At 43.4% G+C, this 8,645-nt stretch overlaps 1 pseudogene across 1 annotated transcript; it reads left to right on the top strand.

Moving 5' to 3' along the window:
- Positions 1 to 6,279: 6,279 nt before the first annotated feature.
- Positions 6,280 to 8,103, top strand: LOC310856559 (mitochondrial adenyl nucleotide antiporter SLC25A24-like; annotated as a pseudogene). The gene is made up of 3 exons: positions 6,280 to 6,484; positions 6,978 to 7,180; positions 7,681 to 8,103. The product of its transcript is annotated as a mitochondrial adenyl nucleotide antiporter SLC25A24-like (transcript).
- Positions 8,104 to 8,645: the final 542 nt, after the last annotated feature.

The following is an 8,645-nucleotide window of genomic DNA, read 5'->3' as shown; positions in this document are numbered from 1 at the left end:
ATACATCTTCATACAGTCCTTTTTGTAGCTGTATGAAGAGCTGTATCTTTATTTATTTTTTCTAGCACTGTAGAAAGTACAATGTCATAACATTTATATCATAAAAGTTGACATGATTCACCATCTCTAGACTATTGGGGTTTAAGTTGTCATTCATTAGAACAAAACTTCCATTTAACACTACGAAGTCTGAAAAAATTTCACTACTACTCAGTCGGCTGAACGGTCAAGGGGACCGTGTTTTTGGTGCGATTTGATTGGCCACTCTCTCCCCCACACGTCCCTCTCCAGCTGGAGAAGACATTGTTCAAGCCTGCATCCCATTTCCAACGAATTAAATCATAATATGTTTCTTAACACATGTTTTCACTCCTAAAATGTATAAAACTAATAATAGGCCTACATGTGAAAAATATATATTTTAACGTTGCCCGTTAGTACTATATTGCAACATGCCTTTTGTTGTTCTTTTTTTTCCTTCCAAAAGAGCAAAGATCACTTGTCTTTTCTTGTGTGTTATCGATGTAATTAATATATGTGACCCCACGCGATGTACAGACTGCTTGACTAGGCATGTAAACATGACATAATTGTATTAATGTTTAAGTGTAATGATGTTATTGACCGGATTGTCCGTAGTCCTCCAGCCGTTAGCTTACAGTTGCTAATATTATAAGCTAACAACATTACTAAAGCCAATGTATTGCATTAAATGCGGCCTGTCCGCGGTAAATTACTTATACAAGTGAGTCGCGTTATATCTACCTAAATTACCAGCCAAAGTACATTCCAAATAAACAATTATTAGCCACGTTATGTTGTTATATCAGTTTAATTAATAAAAACATCGTTCAGAATACGGCCGTTAGCACTGTGAATTCAACATCCGGTGAGGAGAGGATACGGATCGTGTATGTGTTGTGTATGGAAATCAGCGCATACGGATGTACCGGATGTAAGCCTTGCACACTAAATGCACACTAAATAGCCTTGCTAAATAGCCTTGCACACTAAATAGAAAGCCTGCAGCCTGGTGATACAAAAAATAAACTCCACACGTGAAATGCCACTGCATGTTGAGGAGAAACCCCAGCTCAGCTGCTGTTTATAACATCGAGCAGTTATTGAATTCATGAACATTTACATGCTTCCCTGAGAGGGAGAGAGAGAGAGAGAAAAAGGAAAGTTCCACGGATCTGGTCGCTTGCAGAAAAGTTTACAGATAAAGAAGGAGCTGAACTATTTTGACTGACAAAGAGCTGGCGATATTTAGCCTATATGCCAGAATAGGCTGTGGCTGTGCTGTGAAACAAATTCATCCACAGCAGCAGGCCTACATACGTTCCACGTCGCTTGCAGAAAGAACTGTTCTTTTGACTGACAAAACATTTAGCGGTTCGGGAGGTCTATCTGGTTGGAATTATTCCAAACACTTTTTATTTTGTATCGCGCATCGGCAAGCGTTCTCGCTTCATGGAAAGTAAATGTCGGGTCGAGTCTAACCGAGCATTCAATAATAATAATAATAATAACAATGATAATCATTGTATTCATATTCCTATTATCTTATCAAAATAATAAACAAATTCCAAGTTAATTAACCATCCAAACGTATATGATTTAATTCGTTGGACATGGAATGCAGGCTTGAACAACAACAACATCTCCAGCTGTCTGTTTGTGTGCTCTTTTTTTTTCTCCACCTTTTTTCTTTAGATCATAACTCGCTCATTTTTTGCTCATTTAAAAAAATTCAAAATACCATGTAAACTATGGAATTGGGGCTTTCATTTGGTTATATAAGGCTATATAAGGCGCTCTCTACGAAACGATATCAAGTGAAAAGGAAATGTCGGGGAATCACCATTAACGTCACCATTATCAAGCAGCGCAAACAAAAGACGAGAGGGGGAGAAAGGGTGACGGCGGTCGATTGGGCCGATTATAGTCAGACTGAGTAAGAGATATATGCCTAAAATCATATTTACAAAACGTTTCAAATGAAAAAAAAAACAGAGATGATTTCAATCGAATATTTAGACAAAGTCATGCAAGGGGAACTTTCTCTGGACTCCATGGGCTAAGAAAATAAACGTTGAAATCTCAAATTCGGTCAGAACGGCTGCTCAGACTTCCTAGTGTTAACAAACATAAATAATTATTATAGTGGAAAATAATGGAGCAAAACGTGCAAAAAATGCAATTCTGAGGTCAATGACCCCTCAAGGTCACCAGAGGTCAGTCAGAAAGTGGTTCCACATCTGAAATCATTCCTTGGGGTGTGTAGACGATATTCTGGAAGTTTCATGCTTTAGTCATAAAATGCACAATACCGGACGCAGCATCATTGTCTTTCAGCGGCTAGCTTTAAAATTTCTACAACTGTACGACGCAGATATGACATGCAGGATGACATGCAGATATGACATGCAGGATGCAGAGTACGACGCAGATATGACATGCAGGATGCAGATATGACATGCAGATATGATGCAGATATGACATGCAGGATGCAGAGAAGAGAAGCGGGATGTATGACATGCAGGATGCAGAGAAGAGAAGCGGGATGTATTCCAACTGGGGTGTGTGCATGTGCTTGTCTGCGATATGGACGACCCCATGAACCAACATGCCACCAAAGGGACCGTGATCTCTTGGGGGCATAGAGAGTGGTCCCGCCAAGGCGTCCAAATACACGACCTCGACCATCGATTATGCCAGCACCCAGGTCGATCGGCCACCCGGATTTAGTGACGACTATGATGGTGGAGGTCTTCTATTTGATCCACGATCCAACATGGGAGGAGAGAGACCACTATATTAAAGGGGGTCCGATCGGTGGAAATCGCAGCCTCTATGATCTTGTCTATGACCTTCAACCGGCGGACTGTCACTATAAAAACTGTAATGACTTCCAAGGATTTGAATGCCTCATCATTGAGCGCTGTGTGTGAATTGTTCTGAATTTTTCTTTTAAGCATACAGAATGTTCGCCCCCCCCCCCAAAAAGAAGCACAATACCTTCCATAATATGAGCTTAAGTGCCGCACTAGAAACAACATGTTGACCTCTGAACATTTTACTCTCATATTGGAGCTCATTCAAACTCATTCAAATAATTGACCTGCTTTATACAGCTTTATACAGTTATAGTGTTGGTTTCAGCTTATTATTATTTGAAACGGTTAAAAAATATATTATACGTGAAATATATTGACAAAGAATAAGGCCACATTGTGTGTGTGTTTGTTGGGCTAATGCTGCTAATGGCTTTTGTTTGGCCACTGTTGGCCATGGTTTTGCACTTTAGTCTGTATCAACATTGTTTTATTTGACCATTTAAATGTATTGATTTGTTTATTTCAGTCCTCAAATGACTTGACCATGCATGAATGAAGTGATCTGGCTGTACCTAAAGACCTTGAGATACTGGTAAAACAGTATACATACATTCTATTCACTGCATGTTTAGTTTATAGTAAGGGTACTGTAGGTTTGGTTTGAATTGTTTTCCTACTGGCATGTGTTAATTGTGTTTTCTCCAGCGGGTCCGCCCCGCTGCACGCAGCACTTTCTTCTCCTCCGGTGTTCGGATACCTTCCGATTATGATTGCTCTCCTCCGGTGTTCGGATACCTTCCGATTATGATTGCAGCGTGACGCCAACACACACACACACACACAGGCGTGTATCGCTTGTTTCCGCGCGCTACGTTTCGTATTGATGGATTACTATCTCTAGAACCCGGGCTATCCAAGCTGCATCCGCAGCAGGAGAGGACTGGAGTGGAGGACGCCTCCTCCTGCCAGCCTCGATGTCGCGCTTGCCCTGGAGGCTGGTGGAAGCAGCTTGTTGCTGTTGGAATGTGATCTATATTGTAAATAACTATCTTATCTTATTCTGAAGTGACAAATCCTTGACAGGAAGTGCCTATTAGAGATGTGTATATATTTGTCAAATAAACACATCTCGTCAGTTCTGTTGTGTACAGCTGACGGGGATGATGTGAACAGACGCTGCTGCCTCCTTGTGTTGTTATTTCCTCCTGATGTCCGACTAGCTCCCAGGCTAGCTCCCAGGCTATCTAGATTCTGTCCATCGCTGTAATGGCAGCTCTGCCAACATATGTGTTCATTGTTTTCCTACTGGCATGTGTTAATTGTGTTTTCTCCATTTTCTGTTACAGTGTAACTTTGTTAAAGGCCTGGTCCGCCCCGCTGCACGCAGAACTTTCTTCTCCTTTGGGACTGCACTGTGGGACCTTTGGGTTTTATTGGTGTGTATTTGTTAACCCCCTGCACTGCATGTTATTGTTTTATTGATTTTAGTTAGTTGTGGTGTTTGGCCTGTCCAATTTCTTTCCCTAATTTATTTGAGTTAGTCAACTGTGTACACGGGCCGACCCGCCCTTCTTTAGGAGAGCTAAACATACACTTGTCACTTTATTATCATATCTTGCCTTACTTACATATTGCCCTAAAGTTTTTAATATACTGTGTAGCTAAACTGAAATAAAGTGTTTATATGTTTTCCACAAATGCCTCTCGTAAATTGTTCCTGTTAAAGGGGAAGTTGGTCAGTTACAGTAGTTGAACAGTTATAAATGAATCTTATATTATTATATTTTAGACTAATCTAATATACGGCAACCTTCCTCCTGTCCCCAGCAACAAGCGGGCGGTGGCATAGTCAGGCTATTGGTACCAGTTACTACAATAGGTTAAACAATGATGATCACCTTTTAATGGTCACATTGTGGATGGATAATAACAACCCACATTCCTTCACAACAATACAAGCTGGTGTCCTATGACGCAACATTGCTGCACTATGCATGTCTCCCAATTCACTTGTATTATTGTCAGTTGTGTTGCAGTATATTGTATATAGTGTTAAACACATTAATTCAGCTAGTTAGACATTAAAGCCATAGCAAAAATAGCTGCAACACAAAAGGTAACAAATAACAGCAACAACGCTAGAAAATATGAAATGCGTCTGTCTGTCTGTCTGTCTGTCTGTCTAGGTCTGTCTGTCTGTCTGTGTAGATTAAAATGCAGGGGGTGCATATGTGACAGGGGTCAAGTGTGCTTTTCTTTCTCTTTTTTGCGTTGCATAATGGCATAATGTTGTGTTCTTGAACGTCTCCCTTGATTGCCTGATGAGCGCCAGCCACGCTGATGACTTTGGGCCGGCCTTGGGGTTTAAATAGGCACAAACTCAGTTGGGAAGAGAGAGGCAAGGAAGCGGGTCTGGAAGGTAGCAGCTCTGTCCGTGCGGCGACAGGTTTGAGGAGGTGGGGTACTGGACAGAGGAGAGGACAATTCCCACTCCAGGCCAGGATAGCTCGTGTGGCCGACGGTGTGAGGCAACTCTGCAAGGGAACCAGCAGATGAACCTGTGTTTGAGACGCTGAAAGAGGGGAAGCCAGACTGACTCAGCAGACTAGCCATAAGTACACCCTCTGTGGCCTTTATGTGGTGGACAAGTTATGACGACGTGTGCCTTTTGGCTGCTATCATTTGTTGGTGTTAGATATTGTGAGCGGATGTACTGTCGGCCTGTCCTTGTGTGTTCGCAGTATCAACAAGAAGAATAGGAGGTTCTGAAGACTTCTCTCCTCTGACACTATCTGCACTTTACCATATGGACTGACCCTCCTTTGCCAATTTGCACATTTTGATAGTAACGTATTTTAAGAGTTGATTGTTTTGTTTATTTGGTTAATTGTTTGGTTAGGATTTAGTATTAATTTTTCTATTGTATTTTAAGCAGGTGTCTTAGGAACCCATGTTATTAGGACTACATTTTAATAAATGTGTATACTTACCTTGAGAGCTGGTTTTCGTGTCAGACTTCTTCCTGGTTTCTTTATGCTGTATTGCTCTTTTACCTGGGTAAAACATGAACCTGAGTGTCCTTTGAAAGTATAATTGAGGACTTGCACCTCCCCAAAGCAAGTGGCGTAGTGGGCTAAAGACATGATTGGGTCTCACAGTATACATGCACACGCACTTTAAACAGTGCACGTTAAATATATATTACTGTGTTGCTCATGATGTTATATTGATTGTTTCTTGTGACTTAATCGACCACCGGTCACACATACTTAGTTTAGACTAGACTAGTCATTGGTTGTTATTGCCACATCCCGTAAGGTGGGTGAAATTGGAATAGAGAAGGAAAGCATAAGGAAATCGGGTCCGATATCACTAGATTAAATCAATATATCCATAATATACAATATAAAATATATCCATCTAAAAATAAACATGCTGGTGGAAGCAGCTTGTTGCTGGGGCCGTGGCAGTCTCCCGTACCGGCACTGCACCTCTGGACAAGGTCAAAGTCTTTATGCAGGTTAACTTCAAAATCACCCTGCGGAGGCTACAAACAGATGATCAGAGAAGGGGGATTAACGTTGCTGTGGAGAGGCAACGGCATCAACATATTCAAGATCGCCCCAGAGGAGCACGGTGGCACAGTTGGTAGTGCTGTCGCCTCACAGCTAGAAGGTCCTGGGTTCGATTCCCGCTCGGGGCGCTGTGGGTGCTGCCGGCGTGTTTCCTCCTCCGCGTCATCAGTGCCCATACCCGAAGGCGGGGTTGGCGAAAGGGCCTTTCTGTGTGGAGTTTGCATGTTCTCCCCGTGTCCCCTAGGGTAGGTACCCTCACAAAAACATGCAGTAATCCTGGTCTCTAAACTGCCTCCCCCTGGCCAGCCGGGACGCCTGATGGAGGGGAAAGGAACTGGTTGGAATAACGTGCTCCTTCCACATGCTACGTCCAACCAGGGAAACTCCCCCCTGTCAGGTGTAAAGGAGCAACTTGGACACTCAAGCATGAAGGAAGCATGAGTTAAGTCCGTTGCTCTCCCTAGGTTGGCGGAGGGTGTGTAGAGCCCAGGATCACATCACAGGATGATTGACACAGGGGTGAAAAATGGGTTACAAAATCGTGGGACAAAAAATATAAAAGTTTTAAAGATCGCCCCAGAGACTGCAATCAAATTATTTGCCTATGAACAAACAGTACTAACAACAGAGGGCCAGGTAGTGGAGACACACACAAGGTTTATGGCTGGATCTCTGGCTGGAGCCACAGCACAGAGCGCCATATACCCCATGGAGGTAATGAAGACCAGGCTGACCCTGAGAAAGACTGGCCAGTACAAAGGAGGAGTAGTGTTGCTTGATTTAACGGCCGCATATGATCCTGTCTGGCTCCGTGGACTTCACCTGAAGCAAAGGACAATTCCAGACCGGCATATGGTGAAGTTCATAATGGAGATGCTGTCCAACCGCAGCTTCATCCTCCGTCTGCACTGCACTGCTACACCCAAGACCCGGGAGACGGAGTCGAAGGAGAACACCTACCACGCCGGCACTGGACCCTGCTAAACCACCTCCGTACCGGGTCGGACGCTTCAAATCGTCTATGAAGGAGTGGGGCCTGGTAGACAGCGCAGCATGCGAGTGTGGCGAGCCTGAGCAGACTGCCGACCACATAATTAACACCTGTCCTTCCACGTGGGACCAGAGACAGCATGCGAGTGTGGCGAGCCTGAGCAGACTGCCGACCACATAATTAACACCTGGGACCAGAGACAATGGCGTGGCTTTCTGACACTGAGCTGGACATATGACGACGATACATGAAAGAAGAAGAAGACAAAGTAATGTTTGATTGTTCCAAAAACATCCTGAAGAACGAGGGGATCAAGGATTTCTACAAGGGCTATGTTCCAAACCTGATCGGTATCATTCCCTGGCCTATGCTGGAATAGACCTGGCACGAGCTGCTGAAGAACGCGTGGCTGTCCTGCTACGCCACGGACTCAGCCAAACCCGGAGTGGTGGTGCTGCTGGGCTGCGGCACCATGTCCAGCACCTGTGGCCAGCTGGCCAGCCACCCACTGGCTCTCATACGCACACGCATGCAGACGCAGGCCTCTCTGGATGCTTCGGACAAGTCGTCGTTGAGTGGAATGGTCAGGGACATTGTGGCCAAAGAGGGATTCTTTGGACTCTACAGGGGCATCCTGCCCAACTTCATGAAGGTCATTAAAAACAACAAGTGGCTCGAATTGGAGACCTCAACATAAAGGAAGGACATCACAAAATCACAAGTTTAACGGTTTTTATTAACCACTTAGCAATAAATCAACAAACAAAAATATCAACAAGTACAGTTTGATGAGGTACTTTACTTACTGTTTGGTTCCTGTCTATGCTGCCACATGTTGTGCGCTTGTAGATCGGCTATTTTTGGCTATTCTTGAATGCTGGGGTTCAAATATTTACTTACAATAAATGAGAAACTGTCTAAAATACAAATAGTCCGGCAGTCGAGGTGAAGGGGTGGGAAATTTGGTATATTGTCTATAAATGAATCCACTTGCTGACCTGACCTGTTGGTATTGGGTAATTTGTTTTATAGGGGTTTCTTGTGACCCTACCATTAACATCCTATGGCAGTCAAAAATGTCAAACTTTCCTTTTGCTTTAAGTAGCATGTAACATGTCAGACTAGGGGTTTTTCATGATTCTGAATACATTCCAAGGATTAGTAGTAAATGGCCATGGCCACTTCACTTGCCTAAAAATATTTTTTCCTTGACAATTCACAGCTGCTGATCTAGAGATT

This window comes from Protomyctophum parallelum (assembly GCF_964188405.1).
Source record: "Protomyctophum parallelum genome assembly, chromosome: 3".
In the NCBI taxonomy this organism is placed as follows: domain Eukaryota; kingdom Metazoa; phylum Chordata; class Actinopteri; order Myctophiformes; family Myctophidae; genus Protomyctophum; species Protomyctophum parallelum.
This window is presented reverse-complemented; position numbering and strand designations above follow the sequence as displayed.